Source organism: Phocoena phocoena, chromosome 10, assembly GCF_963924675.1.
Source record: "Phocoena phocoena chromosome 10, mPhoPho1.1, whole genome shotgun sequence".
In the NCBI taxonomy this organism is placed as follows: Eukaryota; Metazoa; Chordata; class Mammalia; order Artiodactyla; family Phocoenidae; genus Phocoena; species Phocoena phocoena.
The window spans coordinates 83,817,319-83,834,387 of NC_089228.1; the positions used below are offsets into that span (position 1 = coordinate 83,817,319).

General features: G+C 36.9%; 1 protein-coding gene and 3 non-coding genes across 4 annotated transcripts in view; 3 read left to right on the forward strand and 1 right to left on the reverse strand.

Moving 5' to 3' along the window:
• Nucleotides 1-17,069, forward strand: part of LOC136129040 (zinc finger protein 665-like) — a 472,691-nt gene that overhangs the window by 332,448 nt on the left and 123,174 nt on the right.
• Nucleotides 163-245, forward strand: TRNAS-CGA (transfer RNA serine (anticodon CGA)). The gene has a single exon. It is a non-coding gene; the product is annotated as a tRNA-Ser (tRNA).
• On the forward strand, nt 1,373-1,445 carry TRNAG-ACC (transfer RNA glycine (anticodon ACC)). The gene has a single exon. It is a non-coding gene; the product is annotated as a tRNA-Gly (tRNA).
• TRNAF-GAA (transfer RNA phenylalanine (anticodon GAA)) lies at nt 4,452-4,524 on the reverse strand. Its single transcript has one exon. It is a non-coding gene; the product is annotated as a tRNA-Phe (tRNA).

The window sequence follows — 17,069 nt, forward strand, 5'->3', positions numbered from 1 at the left end:
TCTGAAAAGTCGAAATCGCCACTGAGTGAAATAAGCAAGCCTGGAGTTGGAGAAGTTTTTCTTGGGGACACTTAAAAGTCCGTGATCTTATCTCTTCTTCCACTTTGCATGGAAACAGTACATACTTGTCTTTAGTCTGATGAAGAGAGGCACTGCTGATGAGCTGTGATGGCCGAGTGGTTAAGGCGTTGGACTCGAAATCCAATGGGGGATTCCCCGCGCAGGTTCAAATCCTGCTCACAGCGTTTTCGATGTGGCTTCCGCAAAATTTACTGCTGTGCCAACTCGCCTCACAGAAATCACTCAGGCTGCAGTTCCGATTTAGAACACAAATTTTCAAAGGGCATGGGCGGCAGCCAGATTTCAATACATTTCATTGCTCTGTGAGCCTCCTGAGCCCAGCCTCCCCGCTGTCCTCACCGGGTTTAGAGCGCGCTCATAAATACTGGCTGCGATGAAATGAAGTTGTTAAATCTGTTAAGAGAGTTTACAGCAGCAAACTGTACAGAGGAGACGTTGGAATTTGGGGAAATCGTTTCTCTTTGTGATTGTAGAGAGCCGATTATAAAGAATCCTTCTTTAAAGCATTCCCGGGCAGCAATCTTCAGTGTCTGTCCTGATAATCAGCGGCTGCTGGTGAGAGCCATAAAAATTTAAGATAATATTCCATCATATTTGCTACGCGCTCTTTAAGACAAGCGTTTTATACAAACGAGGAAATTGAGGCACAGAGAGGATATATTACGTTTTAACTTCTGACTTTGCCTTGAATTTCAAAAACTTGGTCTCCTTAACGTACTAAACCACTCTTAAAGCACTTTTGCATTTTCAGCTATTTTGCCTACTTTGAACAGCTAAGTACATTTTTAAGCCAATTCTATTCTGTTTTCTAAGTTTATTTTTCCAATGAGATTCTTAAAATGTATATTTCTGTTGAATTCTTGTCTCCTTATTGCATTTTGAGGGCAGATGAATATTCTGAGAAAAAAAAAGGGAATGAAGAGCTCAAAACCAGGCAGTAATATAAGCTGGGTAAGAAGGATGTGAAATAGAGTGAGGAAAAGTGAATAGATAACTGAGTTCATAGAGATTTGTTCAAGCAACGAGAGATGCTGCATAGTAAGCACCAAACAAGTTCTCAACTGCGTAGTCAGAGAATAAGTGAAGATTAACCATTGTTTCCAAAGAAAACATTTTATGTAAATCTATGTTATGCAACCAAAGCACAAAAGAAATCATGCTTTCCCAAAGTCCATACAGTCTCTGGTTTTAACCTCTTACTCAATTAAAAAAAAAAAAGCAATCATTCTTTCAGCTGGCATAAACTGTGGATGGTAATGAAAATATGAACATGAGAACACTTATTCAGCAGGGGCCAATGGTGCAATGGTTAACACGTCCGACTACCGTTCAGAAGGTTCTAGGTTCGACTCCTTGTTGGCTCGGTAAGCTCAGTTTTTCCTTCATCTTCCTAGGTACTTTTTTCAAAAGGATACTGAAACAATTTTTAAAGTCTTTCGAAAGTATTTTCGTGGAAGTGATCCTTCACCTTCTGTCAGTTGAGTCTGAAAGAGACTTCAGAAACATCAGAAGACCATCCTGAAAATTTTCTTCCTTTCATCACTTCTTGAACTTGAGAAAAGATATTGGCTGAAAAAGACCACTGGAAGGGAGGGTTTTAAATCAAAGAAACTTTAAAGAAAAATAAACGAAAAAAAGTTTCCTGGCAGTATCTTCTCCATCAATATTTTTTCCCATTGGGAAGAGTCCTCACTCACAGAGGACTACCCTGCACAGCTCTTTCCTCGCGTGGCTACTAGCAAAAAGAAAAGCGACATCCCCTGGGGAAAGGTTGAGTAAAGAAAGGTTCGGCTGTTGTGGACGCGGGATGCGAGAGGCTCCTTGCCTCACTCAGTTGGGCCCATTAGGGTTCAGTTCTGAAGCCCGGCGGATGCCCCTCTTCCCCCTCCCTCACCAGCCGTAACTGACCATCTTCTGGAAGTAGGCAGGAGCTGGGAAACCGGACCTCAGTGGACAGAAGAACCAAGAGGAGTGCCCTCCCCATTATTTTTTTAAAGTAAACACCCCAGGAAAAGATGAGCGTGTAAGGAAGACGTGGGAAGGCAGCTTTGGAGCGGTCCCTCCAAAGAACAGACCTGCCTCTTTTCTCTGTGTGGAGACAGAATAGAGAGGCTGGGGGGAAATCACTGCCAAGGCGGGAGGGTGGGTGGGGGGTGGGAAACATTTCTCAAACTAAACCAAAAGAGCATCTTAATATGTGGCTCGATTTCCGAAGGTGTAGCTTGTATCATCGCTCTGCACCGCAGGTAAATTTATCGAAGTTGCCGACGTGCGCTATGAGGAGCCCCTGAGGCTGAAACGAAAGGAACCACCAAGCGCGCTGCCTCCGGGAGCCCAAGTCTGTTGGGCTGTGAACGGATTGAAAGGAGAACTGGTGTCTTACAGCTTCTTATCCCGTTCCCAGCTCTTTACTGCTAAAGGGAGAGAAGATCTTCCATGAAAGCCAAGTGCAACCTCACGTGGAGCGGGCATTTACCTTGGAAACTGCCTGGGATAAGGAAAGAGAACGAAGCACAGACGTTATGGGAACACACCCCGCGTCCTGCTGCTACTAGGACCACGCTCTAAACAACTCAGTCGCTGGCCACCCTGAGCTTGCTTTCTTTTCTCGATTGAAACTCGTTTAAAGCGCCAAAATAATACTGTCTCCTGAAGGTTCACAAAAACTGAGCAGGCACATTTCGTAACTCTTTTTAACCTTAATCCTTCCCTAAAACACAACCGTCTCGTTCCCACACTACTCCTTCAATTTTCTTCAATAAACTTGAACTTTTAAAGTTATTTTTACTTTGAAAAACTACAACAACCAAGGCGAAACGAAAATACATAGCTTTCTTGTTTCACAAAGAAGACAATATCTGAACTTCCTGTTCTGAGCAGCAGCGTTTCGGAGTTAACACGTACTTTGGATTCTAAGTGCCTACTCGGCAGGCACCAGAAGGTCAAAACCACACCTCGACTGGCCGCTACGGGAATCAAACCCGCCCTCTTGGTGTTATTAGCACCACGGTCTAACCAACTGAACTAATCTGCTACTCTGAAAGTTACTCTCTTTTAAGAAAGTAAATTCGTTTACATTTTTTGTGTTTGAAAAATAAAAGGAACTTCTTTTCCCCCGCTCCCTCAAACCACATTCATAGACTTTCATGAGGAAACTACACGATTTCAATTCTTCTTATTTGGACTAGAAAATCCACGGAGAAATTTTCATGCAGAGGCTGTCTAGTTTATTTGTGGAGAAAGCACTGTTATGAGATTTTCAATCGTGAATGAAGGGAACCTCCGGTTTTTAGAAGCATGTCCCTACTGGATCACTAATAGCAAACGTCTCTTTAATGACTTTCAACTTAGTGACCTAATTTTTTCAAGTCGGTATTAAAATTTTCACCCAACTGTTCATTCTCTGTATCACTCAACTTCCATTTTGAGAAGCAGAGGATCCAAGCACTAGGTTGGAGAGGACAGAACAAGTGAGATGTGCTCTTTGGTCCTTGGTGAAGCTATAGTTTTTAACATGTGAAGTTGAAGGAATCTCCTGCAGCCTCGGGAAATGTCCCTTTACATTTCATGAGGTTGTATCATTTCTTTTCTACTTTTCGAACTTTCATGCTGACTGACCCCTAGTTAAATTTTCAACGAATATATTAATTTAAAGCTAAATGAATCAGCAAGTGATGATTTTGTTGATTTTTAGGCCGACGCTAGCGCAAGAGAGAAGTGTGGGTTTCTAGTGGTAAATATTCAACCGTTACTGGCTCAAGTTCCGCCAGAGTCTTCTAAGTTTTATTCCTCTAGTCTTTAAGAGCTCTTGTCTTGGGTTGCAAGAGCTAAGACTTCAAGGTGCTCAAAAATCACAGAAAAGACATCTATCTGACACCTCTTCTGCAGTCACACGTCCTCTGTACTTGTCAAAATCAACCACATTCTGGCTTTTGAAGATCCTTGTACATCCCACAGTTTGTGTATAGATCTCTGATGTCCACATAGAAAGCCTTTGCGAAGGAATGAGCTTGGTTTAGTAATTTGAACACCGAAAGAATTACTGTAAATAAGTGGAGAATTGAAAGTGCTTATGCCCTGCTTCTTACAGATGCCTTTAATAACATCTAGGTGCAAACTAAATAAAGCACTAAGTTTTGTGGGGTATTTTGGGGGTATTTTTGTTTTCTTTACCACAAGGAATTACTTGAAGCTGTGGAAGAATTTATGCATATGGGCATAGAATTGCTTTTTGCCATGGAAATTAAGGGTAAATGTATGTAACTCCTCACTGTATAAATGGCACTAGGAACAATATATTTGAAGGTGACGGACACTTGGTATTGGGTCAGTATCTCCTAGTTCACAATTACAAAAGGGTGTCCAATAAGTGCCGAAACCCGGGATTGAACCAGGGACCTTTAGATCTTCAGTCTAACGCTCTCCCAACTGAGCTATTTCGGCTACTCCTGGGCTAACTTTTTCTCAGCTACTCCCTTTAAATAGTCTTTTCTTAACAACCTCTTCCATTTCAGAAAGAAAAAAGAAAAATTTTTGCCTTGTTTTCTGAAAATGTAACGTATTTCCCATTTCAAAAATAATTGTACCAACAAAAACTCAGGCAATGGGGAAACATACTCAAAGTTTCCTGAGTATGATAGGAAGAACAAAAAAACAGTGATAAAAGAAAATGTATGTATTGTTCTTAAGGATACGAATTGGATAGCTATAGGGGTGTGGTGATTCAGAGCTTCCTGTTGGAATGGTAAGCTTCCTAGATACATAAGACAACATCATTTGGGATCATTTCTAGCTTGACGCTTAAATATCTTTTACTCTTTCAGTAGTTTTTTATTCCTTTCTATTCTATTAAGGTATGTTATATACAGTAAAGTACCCAAATCTTAAGTGTACAGCGTGTTGATTTTTACAAGTTTACACCCCTTTGTCACCATGCATGCTCCCTCCTGCTCCCTCTGATTTGATACCCCCGCAAAGTAAGCCACTGTTCTGAACTCTTTCACTATATCTACTGTCATTTTTTTTTAAACTTCTACAATGAATCAGGTAGACTCCGCATTCTTTTGTCTGGCTTCTTTCACTCAATATTATCTTTGAGATTCAGGTATGTTTTCTAAAGTAGTTAAAAGCAGTTTGTTCCTATGTGTCGACTTCCATTTTATGGATATACTACAATTTACTTACCCATTCTGAAGTCGATGGACATTTGGTTTTCAATTTAGGGTTATTATAAAAAGCACTGAACCTTCCTGTGCATGGTTTTAGATGAACATAATCACTGATTTATTAGATAGATACATAGGTGGAATTGCTGGTCTATAGGATATATGTATGTTTAACTTTATTAGGTGCTGCTAAACTGTTTTCCAAAATGCACGTACCAGTTCTCACTACTGAAAACAATGTATGAGGCTTCTGGTTGCTTCACAGCCTAGCCACTACTGGGTATTGTTATTTTAATTTTAGCTACTCAGGCCAGGATGTAGTGATAGGTCTTTGCGATCTTGACTTGCAGTTTTGATGACTATGATATTTTGCATCTTCCCATATGCTTTTCCCCATTTAAAAAATTGGGTTGATTGCCAGTTTTTACAAAATTGATTTGTAGTTCATTACGTATTGTGAATGCAAGTCCTTTGTCAGGTATACGTGTTGCAAATATCTTCTAATTTGTGGCACACCTTTAGTTCTCCTAATTTTGTATTTTGAACTTTTCAGTTTTAATGAAGTCCAATTGGACTTTTAATGAAGTCCAATCTTTACAGTTAGTGCTTTTTTGCATCCTAGTTCAGAAATATTTGCCTACACTAAAGTCATGAAGCTATTCTATGTTTTCTTCTAGAAGTTTAAGTATTTTACTTTTAACATTTAATTTATATTCCATTTTCAATTTATATATGGTGTGAGATAAGGATTGAAATCATTTTCTTTACTATATGATTTCAATTGACCCAGCATTATTTATTGAAAAGTCAATCTTTTCCCCACTGAATTGCAATGTCTCCTTGTCATCAAACAGGGAACTGCATATGTGTTTTTTCTTTCCTAGGCTCTCTATTCTGTCCCATTGGTATATGTCTGTCTTTACACCAATATTACACTGTCTTATTTTTTTTAACTTAAAAATAAGTAATAATATCTGATAATATAGGGGCTCAGTTTTGTTTTTCTCACTTTGGATTGCCATAGCTATTCTGGATTTTTAAAAAATGATTATTTCAATATAAATGTTAGAATCAACTGTCAATTTCCACCTCCCACTCTCCCCCAAAATCCTGCTAGCAGTTTTTTGTTTGTTTTTGTTTTTTTGGCGATGCATAAAATCTATAAGTAAGTTTGGGGAGAATTAATATTTTAGCAAGATTGGATTTTTCTGGCCAGGACCATGGTAGATTCCTCCATTCAAGTCTTTAATTTCTCTCAACAATGTTTGAAAGTTTTCAGTGTTGAAGTGTTGTTTTAAAAGATTAACTGCTCTGCATTTGATGTTTAACAATGCTATTTTACATGGCATTTCTTCTTAAATTTCATTTTCTAATTGCTTATTGTTAGTATAGAGACATGCCATTTATTTTTGTATATCCACCTTATATACAGTAAATTTGCTAGATCTACTTATTAATGATAATTGTTAGTAGATCATTTGGATTTGTATGTATGCTATCATGTCAGTGTGATCAGTGCTGATTTTACTTCTTTCTAGTCTTTATACTTTTTTTTCCCCTTACCTGTTGTTTAGAACATCCAGTACAATACTGAATAGAGGTTACTATGGTGGACACTCCTGTCTTTTTCCTAATCTCAAAGAAAGCTTTCAATATTTCACCATTGCATAAGGTTAGTTGTAGGTTTTTTTTCCCTGAATACTCTTTTAGATTAAAGAAGATAACTTTATTCCTAGTTTGTATAAATTGTAATTATGAATGGGGATTGAACCTTATTAAATAATTTTTCTGCATCTATTGAGATATACATATAATTTTTTTCCTTTAAAATTCAGTGTGGTAATGTATATTGCTTTTTACAGGCTAAACCAAATATTCTTAAATTTACAGAATGAGTTCCATGTGGTCATAATAGATTATTCTTTTAATATGTTGCTGGATTCAATTTACCAAAATTTAGAATTTTTCATCTATTTCCCTGAGATATATTGACCTGAAATTTTCTAGTTTTATAATGTCCTAGTCAAGTTTTGATATCAGGATCATGCTAACTTCATCAAGTAAGCTGGGAAGCTTTCCTTTTATATTATCTGGAAGAATTTGTGTACAGTTTGTATTATTTCTTTCTTAAATATTTGGAAGAATTCACCAGTGAGCTATATTGACCTAAAGTTTAATTTGTAGGAAAATTTCATATTAGAGATTCTATTTCTCTGATTGATATAGGACAGATCAGATTTTCTATTTCTTCTTATGTCAGCTATGGCAAATTGCATTTTTCACTCTGTGACAAATCGTTTCATCTAAATCATTAACTTCATTGACAAAAAGATGTTAATATTTTTGCTTTGTTGATTTTTTTCTATTGTGTGTTAGCTTTCATTTCAATGGATATCTCCTCTTATTTTTAGCATCTTCTTCATTTTACTTTCTTAGAATTAATTTGCTCTTATCTAGCTTCTTTTGATGAAAGCTTAAATATTTGATTTTCAACCTTTTCTTTTTAACATATACATTTAAAGACATGAATTTGCCTCTCAACACTGCTCTAATTACACCTCAGCACTTTTAATATGTCATATTTTCATTATCATTCAATTCTACCTATTTTATATTTTCCATTTGATTTCTTATTTGGCCCCAGTGTTATTTAGAAATGTGTTCTTTGCTTAATTTCCAAACAGTGGGAGATTTTCTAGATACATTCATTGATTTATAATTTAATTCCACTGTGATGTGAGAGTATATACTACATAACTTAAGTCTTTGGAGATTTTGTTCATGGTTCATTATGTGGTCTATTTTGATATATGTTCCAGGTACATTTGAAAGTAATATGCATTCTAACACTGTTCTATATATTGTTTTAGACATGTCAATTTGGTGAGGTTGGCTAATCATGCAGTTTAAATTTTCACATCTTTACTATGTCTAGTTTGTTCTTGTTCCTTGAATTTCCTGAGCATTTTTTGTTTGTTTGTTTTACTCTGACAGATGTTTGTCTCTTTAGCTGTGGAAGACTGTAGGAGATGACGTGCTGGCCCTCAGATATTTTGAGTTTTTAGTCTCCTATCTCCTACAGCTTCAAATCTAGCAAATATCTTGAAAGGGAGAGCAGCTGTGTGTACAAGATAGAGGCCTGTCTCTAGCTGGACTTTCTGTTTTAAACAGTATGATTATGGAAGATTTTACTCTGTCCTTAGAAGCTTTTGGCCAAACTCCCCAAGTATGCTTGTATAGTCCCCCAATCTATCAAGTGTCTCACTAGGGAAACTAATCATATTTGGGGCTCCTGTAGTTTCTAAATTATCATGTCAGCTCCCTTAACCAATGAAATCCTTTCAGGTTTCTCTTTCCTCCAGAACAGTCCTTTTACAAGCTAATCTCAGTATGTTACAAAACAAAAGAAAAAAATCCAGTTACTATAAGCTCACCACAGAAGGGTTTACCATTCTCTGAAACTCAAATTCATACAGTCTTCATTGCTTCCATAACACTCCCATGTTTTACAAATGTGATGTTTGTAAATGTGATTCATCTCACCTTCTTTCTTGTTGTAGTGGGAGTTTTAGGATTTCGTGTCCTACATAATTTTTCTCAGAGGCAGAAGTTAAGCTCAAATTTCATATTAAGGGGCTTGAATTTAGGACCTCATCTTAAAAGAACTAAAGCATTACCCAGCATACTACCCACGTTAGCCACAGCAAAGACACAGTCTTTGTCTTTATCAAGAAGAAAGAGCTCGGATACTTGATGTGGACATTATTAGAACCCACTGATCCTAATAAAATTATTTCTTACACCGTTTTACATAGAAAAGTGTTATCATAACTATTTGAAAATGGAAATACAATATTTAGAAATGTTTAGTTGTTGTAATTAAAGCCTAATTAACTGAACACCATGAATAATGAGAAATCCCAAAGGCAGTACCTACTGCACCATTAACAATAACATTCTAATCTATAAATAGAAGTTGTTTTATATATATATATATATATATATAATATATATATATAATATATTGTATATAAGTGCAAAGACAACACATGGGAAATGTCCACAAGGGAAATTCATTCATTAGAGACTCAGTGTGCAGATATTTATTGGTAGCTGCCTAGCATGTACCAGAACTCCCAGAAGGAAAGTGTTCAGGATAAACCATATTGTTTGCACAGTTTAGGCAGAGTGAGCCATTTGTGTCATTTAAGAAATGGTGGGAACTATTTCAAAATCTTAGTTTCCAGATACCAGCTAAGGGCCCATCTTGCAAGCTGATCTTTCTAAGAATAGCAATCTCAGGCTTCTATGTTAACCCTTTTCTGTACAATCCCCTTAAAAGTAACTAGACCCAGAGATAAATATTTTCTATTCATCTGATTGAGAATTCCGAGCAATTCCCAATGTAAATAACTTCACCTGTAACTCGTCTACTATTCCCTATAAAAATCCAAAGCAAACCACTTTGCAGAGACACTGATCTTTGAATCTGGAATTCTCTCCTGAATGCAATAGCCCGAATAAAATAAATCTCATTTATCTGGGTTTTGTCTTTGACAGTTTGTTGCCATGAGTCATAGCCCACCTCAGACACCCATCTTTTCCATCCAGGCACCGGGTCTTCGCACGCCTGCTGTGGCCCTTTCCTGACTGGCAATTTGGAGATCCCTCAGTGAGTCCAGCTCCTGGACCCTGTGCTCCAGACATGTGTCAGTTGTAGCATGGCAAGGATTTGATTTTGGTTCCTTGTCTGAGCACTATTTTGGTTTGGTTTTGTTGCCAGTTTTTGCTTACCTTTGGCATTTGGGGTTAAAATATAAAATCCACCCCTCAACCCTCACCATTACATGCTTTTGCATTATGATAACGATTCAGTTCATTGCCTCCTAAAATGGCAGAATTTAACTACTAGGACACTCTTTTTATTATGTCTTGATTATTTAAGATAACAAAGTCTTTCCACTTTCGAAACAGTTAAGGTTATTTATAATTACATTACCTCCTATGTTTACTTTTTTAACTAGACTCTATTCTTTAGAGAATTTTTAGGTTTACATAAAAACTGAGCAGAAAATACAGAGACTTCCTATATACCATCTTTTCCCCACTTCGGAGTTTCCCCGATTATTAACATCTTGCATTAGTGTGATACATTTGTTACAATGGATGACCCAATACTGGTACATTATTACTAGCTAAAGTCTATAGTTTACAGTAGGGTTTGCTCTTTGTGTTGTACAGTTCTATGGATTTTGACTAATGCATAATGTCACGTATCCATCATTATAATGTCATGCAGAATAGTTTCACTGCCCTAAAAATCTCCTGTGCTCCATTTATTCATCCCTCACACAAGCCACCAACCCCTGGCAACCATCAACCTTTTTCACTGTCTCTATAGCCTTTTCCAGAATGTTCAATAGTTGGAATCATACAGTATGTAGCTTTTTCAGACTGACTTCTTTCACTTAGCTATACACATGTAATGTTCCTCCATGTCTTTTGCATGGTTTGATAGCTCATTTCTTTATCGTGCTGAATAATATTTCATTGTATGGGTGTACCACCGTTTATTCTTTCACTTAACAAAGGACATCTTGGTTGCTTCCACATTTTGACAATTATGAATAAAGCTGCTATAAATGTTTGTGTGCAGATATTTGTGTGGACATAGGTTTTCAATGCATTTGGGTAAACACAAATGTGTGCAATTGTTGGATCATCTGGAAAGACGATGTTTAGTTTTGTAAGAAACTGTCAAACATCTTCCAAAGTGGTTGTGCCATTTTGCATCCCCACTGACAATGAGTGAGTCTCTGTCTCCACAGCCTCAAGAGCATTTGATGTCAGTCATTTGGGTTTTAGCCTACTAAAATGTATGTAGTGATATCTCATTGTATTAATCTACAAATCCTTAAATATATATGTTCAACATCTTTTCATACGTTTACTTGCCACCTGTAGTTCTTCTTTGATGAAATGTCTATTCAGATCTTTTGTCCATTTAAAAATTGGGTTGTTTACCTATTGCTAAGTTTTAAGAGTTCTTTGCGTATTGTGGATATTGGTCCTTTATCAGACATGTGTTTTGCAAATATCTTTTCCAGTCTGTGGTTTATCTTTTCATTCTCTTTGCATGGGCTTTCACAGAGCAGATTTTAATTTTAATGGAGTCCAATTTATCACTTTTTTCTTTCACCGATCATACTCTTGGTGTAGCACCTAAAAAAGTCATTGTCATGGGAGTTCCCTGGTTGTCTAGTGGTTAAGATTCAGCATTTTCACTGCCCTGGCCCAGGTTCAATCCCTGGTTAGGGAACTGAGATCCCGTAAGCCATACAGCATGGCAAAAAGTTATCACCAAACCCTAGGTCTGCTAGATTTTCTCCTATGTTATCTAGAGGAGTTTTACATTTTACATTTAGGTCTGGTCTATCATCTACTTGAACTAATTTTTGTGACATAGGATCTGTGCCTAGACTGTTTTTTGTTTTGTTTTGTTTTGTTTTGGCATGTGGATGTTTAGCTGTTCCTGAATCATCTGTTGAAAACACTGTCTTTTCTCTATTAACTTGTCTTTGCTCCTTTGTCAAAGATCAGTTGACTATATTGGTTTAGATCTATATCTGGACTCTCTATTCTGTTCCATTGATCTATTTGTTTATTCTTTCACCAGTACCATACTGTCTTGATCACTGTAGTTTTATAACTAATCTTGAAGTTGGATAACGTCAGACCTCCAACCTTGTTCTTCAGCATCCTGTTGGCTATTCTGGATCTTTTGTCTTTCCATATATACTTTAGAATCAGTTTATCAATACACATAAAGTAACTTGCTGGGATTTTAACTGTATCTTTTGAAGAATTAGCTCATTCAATCTAAGTAATCAAATTTGTGGGCATAAATAATAATATGTAATATTCCTTTATTATCTAGTACTCGTGGCCCCTCTTTCACTTCTAATATTAGTAATTTTGTGTTCTTTTTTTTCTTTGTTAACCTGGCTAAAGGTTTATCAATTTTATTGATCTTTTCACAGAACAAGCTTTTGGTTTTGTTGATTTTTTTCATTAATTTCCTGTTTTCAATTTGATCGATTTCAGTTCTAAAGTTCAATTTTACAGTCATTTCTTTTCTTCTTCTTCCCTTGGATTTAATTTTGTTCTTCTTGTTTCCTCTGGTGGAAGCTTATTGATTTTAGATATTTCTCTCTTTTTTTCCTCATATATGCATTCATTTTCCATTTCCCTTTAAACACTACTTTCTCTACATCCCACAACTTTTGATAAGTTGTATTTTAATTTTTATTAGTTCAAAATATTTTGGAGAAACTCAGTTCAACCCAAAACACAGAAGGAATATATAAAGGTAAAATCAAATATTTTATTTTTAAAATCAATCTAACAGATAACAGTTTGCTAAAAATAATAGCAACAAGGTATTCACTGATTATAACTTATAGATAATTGAAATGAATAACAACAATGTTATAATTGATGGGAGGAAGGAATTGGGAAAATTCTGTTATGAGGTATTTGCACTACCCATGAAGTTGTGTAGTGTTATTTGAAAGAGTATTTAGATTAGTTATAAATATAAATTGTGAGCTCCCCTAGTTTCTGGTGGTTTGCTGGCAATCTGTGGTGTTCCTTGGCTTGTAAATGCACTACTCCAATCTCTGCCTTCCTCTTCACAAGGCATTCTCCCTGTGTTCATGTCTGCTTCCAAATTTCCCCTTATTATAAGGAGATGTCATATTGGTTTTACTGGATTAGGATTCCCCTCCTCTCCAGTATAAGTTCATCCTAACTTAATTAATCTGCATTTATCCACATTACATCTGCAATTATCTTATTTCCAAATAAGGCCACATTCTGAAATACTGGAGGTTAGGGCTCCAACATATGAATTTGGAGCAGAGGAAACACAATTCAACTGATAACAGTGTAGTTGTATCTTGTCTTTTTATTCACTCTGATAGTCTTTGTTCTTTATTAGTGTATTAGAACATTTATATTTAATGTGACTATTGCTATTGTTGGATTAATATCTACCATATTTGTAACTACTTTCTATTCATTTTCCTATTCTTTGTTTTATTCTTTGTCTTCCACTCTGTTTCTGCCTTCTCTGGGTTTAATTGAGCATTTTATAGATTCTTTTTTCTCTCCTCTTAGCATATCAATTAGAGTTTATGTACTGGATACTCCAACTAGTACTGGCTCCAGCTGTGAGCTTTTGCTCCTGGGCTTCTACCCGCTGGTAACTGTGATTCAAGAGATCTGCCTCTCTCTCCTGTTTTTTTGTCAGCATGTTTCCCTGTGACTCAATTCTCTGATATATCTAAGAAGAGTTGTTAGTTTTTAGTTTTTCTTAGCTTTCCTGTTGTTGTGAGGTAGGGAGTGATGACTTCCAAACTTTTTACAATTGGGGTAGAAACTTGAAGTCCTCTATGTCTACTTTTAAAATCTTATTGTCACTTTGATTAACTAGGCAGCCAAGTATCGTTTTCCAGTAATATGGGATCCTGTTTAATTAGGTGTTCAAAATATCTGACAACTTTTGACATTTTTCTTCCTCAAATCAAGTCCTAATGTACATCATTTGCAGCTAAAACTGGCTTTGAGATTTCCCAGAAGGCCCTAGAAAAAGAGGTAAAAAGAGAGGTGCTAGAAAGAGTTTAATTTATTTGATATATTACAATATATATATATTGCATGGGAAGCGTTGTCAAATTAGAAGAGGTATTTAGCTCTCTACTTGGAGTTAGTCAAACAACAAAGTCCCCTTGACTGTCCTCACTTCTGACACTATTTGCAAGTTTGGGGAGGGTTCCCAAAAACACCTTTGGGTTTGATAATTCACTAGAAGAATTCACAGAACTCACCAAAAGCTATTATGCTCACTGGCTATGACTTATTACAGAAAAAGGATACAAATTAAAATCAGCCAAAAGGAGAGACATATAGTGTAGATTCTGGCAGGGTTCTAAATATAAGACTTTCCTTGTCCTCAGGATGAGTTACCCTCCTGATGTCGATGTGTGACAATACACACAGACTATTGCTAGCTCAGGAATATCACCCAACCTTCCTTGTCCAGAATTTTTATTGGCACTTCATTACATAGGCATGAGTGATTCTACCCACATGCTTGAACTCACTCGCTAGGCTGACTGATACTGAGTGAACCGAAGCCCTCCCTGTAGATCACATGGTTGGTTTTTCTGACGTGGCTACAGAGAATGGCCAACCCCACCACCCCCCGCCCCCCAAATACACTACTATTAGATGTGATATAGATTACCTCCCAAAAGCTGAGGGCAAAGGCCAGACCTCTCTTTGGGCGTGGCCAAATTTTTCTCTACATGGGAAGGGATGGGCTCCTCCCCAGACCCTCACCTAGAATGGTATCTGGCAAAGAGAATGAGAATACTTCTATTTTTCCAAGAAACTAATAACATAAATGAGTAGCCTGTACTGAGGGGAACTGGTTGGCTGGGGATAGGAATAGGGAGGGCCTTTATACATAAAATATTTTGAACCATATGAATATATTATGTATACAAAAAATTTGAAAATTAACAAAGTAGTTATATGAAATATAATTTGGACATGCCAAAGACACAAAAGTAGGCCATATTTATGTTATAGATAAAATCACCTGGAGACCCTTTAAGGATACAAATCTTTTCAGCTTGCGTCAGCAACAGAAACGGAAACTGGGGAGAAGTAAATAGTAAAGAAACCCAAAAGGTCAAAATGGTAAGAAAAGTTTCTTGTTCCACTATTATATAAGACACGATAATTCTATAAATAGTCTAAAAAATTATTGGAGTATTCTTATATGAAGAGGAAAAAATTTTAAGCAGAATATTTAACTCTTTTTCATAATAGTATGAGATCTACAGTAGTTATTTACCCTACGATGGGGCTAAAACAAACTCATTTCGAATTCTAATTATTAGCCAAACATATATTTTAGTCCTTTATTTGGCAGAAGCATATATCAACTCTAGAAAAACCTTGAGTAGCAGTGTTCAAAATGTCCAATAATTTCATCTGGAACAACCAAAAAGAAACACGTTGTTTTTCCTTCTCATCATTCCCATCCAAACCACCTTATCTTTTCCTTCTTCTTTTCCTATCCTCCTCTTCTATCCAAAGTTCTGACTTTATTCCACTGTACAGTTTTGAGACTATTGATATTTTTGAGGCTTTACTAAGTGTCACACACTGGACTACTTAATTGAAAAAAAAATTTTTTAAATAAAGTCATGGCAATTGTCCTTGATAAGCAAACTAGTAGGAAGACAGTTGTATGTGTAAATACATCGTTTTTACAATGAGATAAATGTGAATTTAATATTACAAATTATCTATTAGTAAGAAGAAATAAATTATCAGATTTTTTTTCTGGGCCATGAAGTATGAGTAGGCGTCTGTCACATGGACAAGAGGACGATGAGCATTATTTGTAGAGAAAAGAGCTTAAGAGGTCTTTTTTATTTGCACTGGTAAATCTCTTTTCTGACCTCAGACCTTTACGTTCCTTTAGTGAAAGAAACTGCAAGACAAAACAAAACTCTCTTGCTAATGTTGCTCATTTCCCAGAGCTGAAATTTAACCTTTATTTTGCCAAAATGAATAAATTAAATCAATACAATAAACTTTCACCCTAAGCAGTGAGAATGGGGTAAGACGAAGGAGTGCTGTAAAGGAAGCAGAGACCTCCACGAAACCACAGGCGGAAAAAGTATGTGAGAGTTACAATCTCTTCAGTCAGCAGCTGAGCTGGGTGCTAAATAAACAAGCAATGAAGATGCAGTCCCTGTCTCCCCCAAGGAGCTTATGACCCGATAAATGAGAGTGAATTAAGATAAGACTGAACAAATACATCAAGTGCCTTGCACAGCATATGTAGCTCACAGGAGAGCGTGAGATCCAAACTGTGGAGGTGGAGCTCTCATCAGGTCCTGAGGACAGACAAGTGCTCTCCAATGGAAGAAGTAGAAGCAAATGAAAAGGAGGAGCAAAGAAGTTTCAGGGCAGAAGAGGAGTATTTGCCAAGGTACAGAGGCCTTCGGGAACATTGACTGTGAGCACAGAAATATTGAGAGATATTAAGGAGGTAAGATAGAACTGAGAAGACTCAGGAACAGATAAATATGGGGAGTGTGGAGAAGCCGGGAATCAAAAATGATTCTCTGCCACAGAGATCAGCACAGTGTCAAGCTAAGTAAAAGAAATCTAACACAAATGGCTACAAATGGTATCATTTTATTTACATGAGATTCTAGTAAAGGACATATTATGGTGATAGAAAGCAGATCACTGGTGGCCAGAGGCAGGAGTGTAGGGAGATGATGGACTACCAAAGAGCAGGAGGAAACTTTTTAGGGGAAAGGTGCTGTTCTCCATGTTAAATGCAGTGCTATGTGTACAATGGTATATAACTGTCGTGGTAGGCAAATAAGGGTTCCCCAAAAGAGGTCCACACCATAGTCTCCAGAACCTGTGAATGTGCTTCCTTACATGGCAAAAGAGTCTTTGCAGATGTGATTAAGGTAAGGATCTTAAAACAAGGAGGTTACCCCGGATTATCCAAGTGGGCTTGATATAATCATAGGGTCCTTAAAGATGGGAGAGAGAGGCATAAGAAGATGAGAGTCAGCGAAGATGTGACAGCAGAAGCAGAGATCAGAGTGATGCAGTTGCTGGCTTTGAAGATGAATGGGGCCAATGGCCAAGGAATGTGGGCAGCCTCTAGAAGATAGAAAAAGCAAGAAAAGAATTCTCTGTGAGAATTTCCAGAAGGAACAC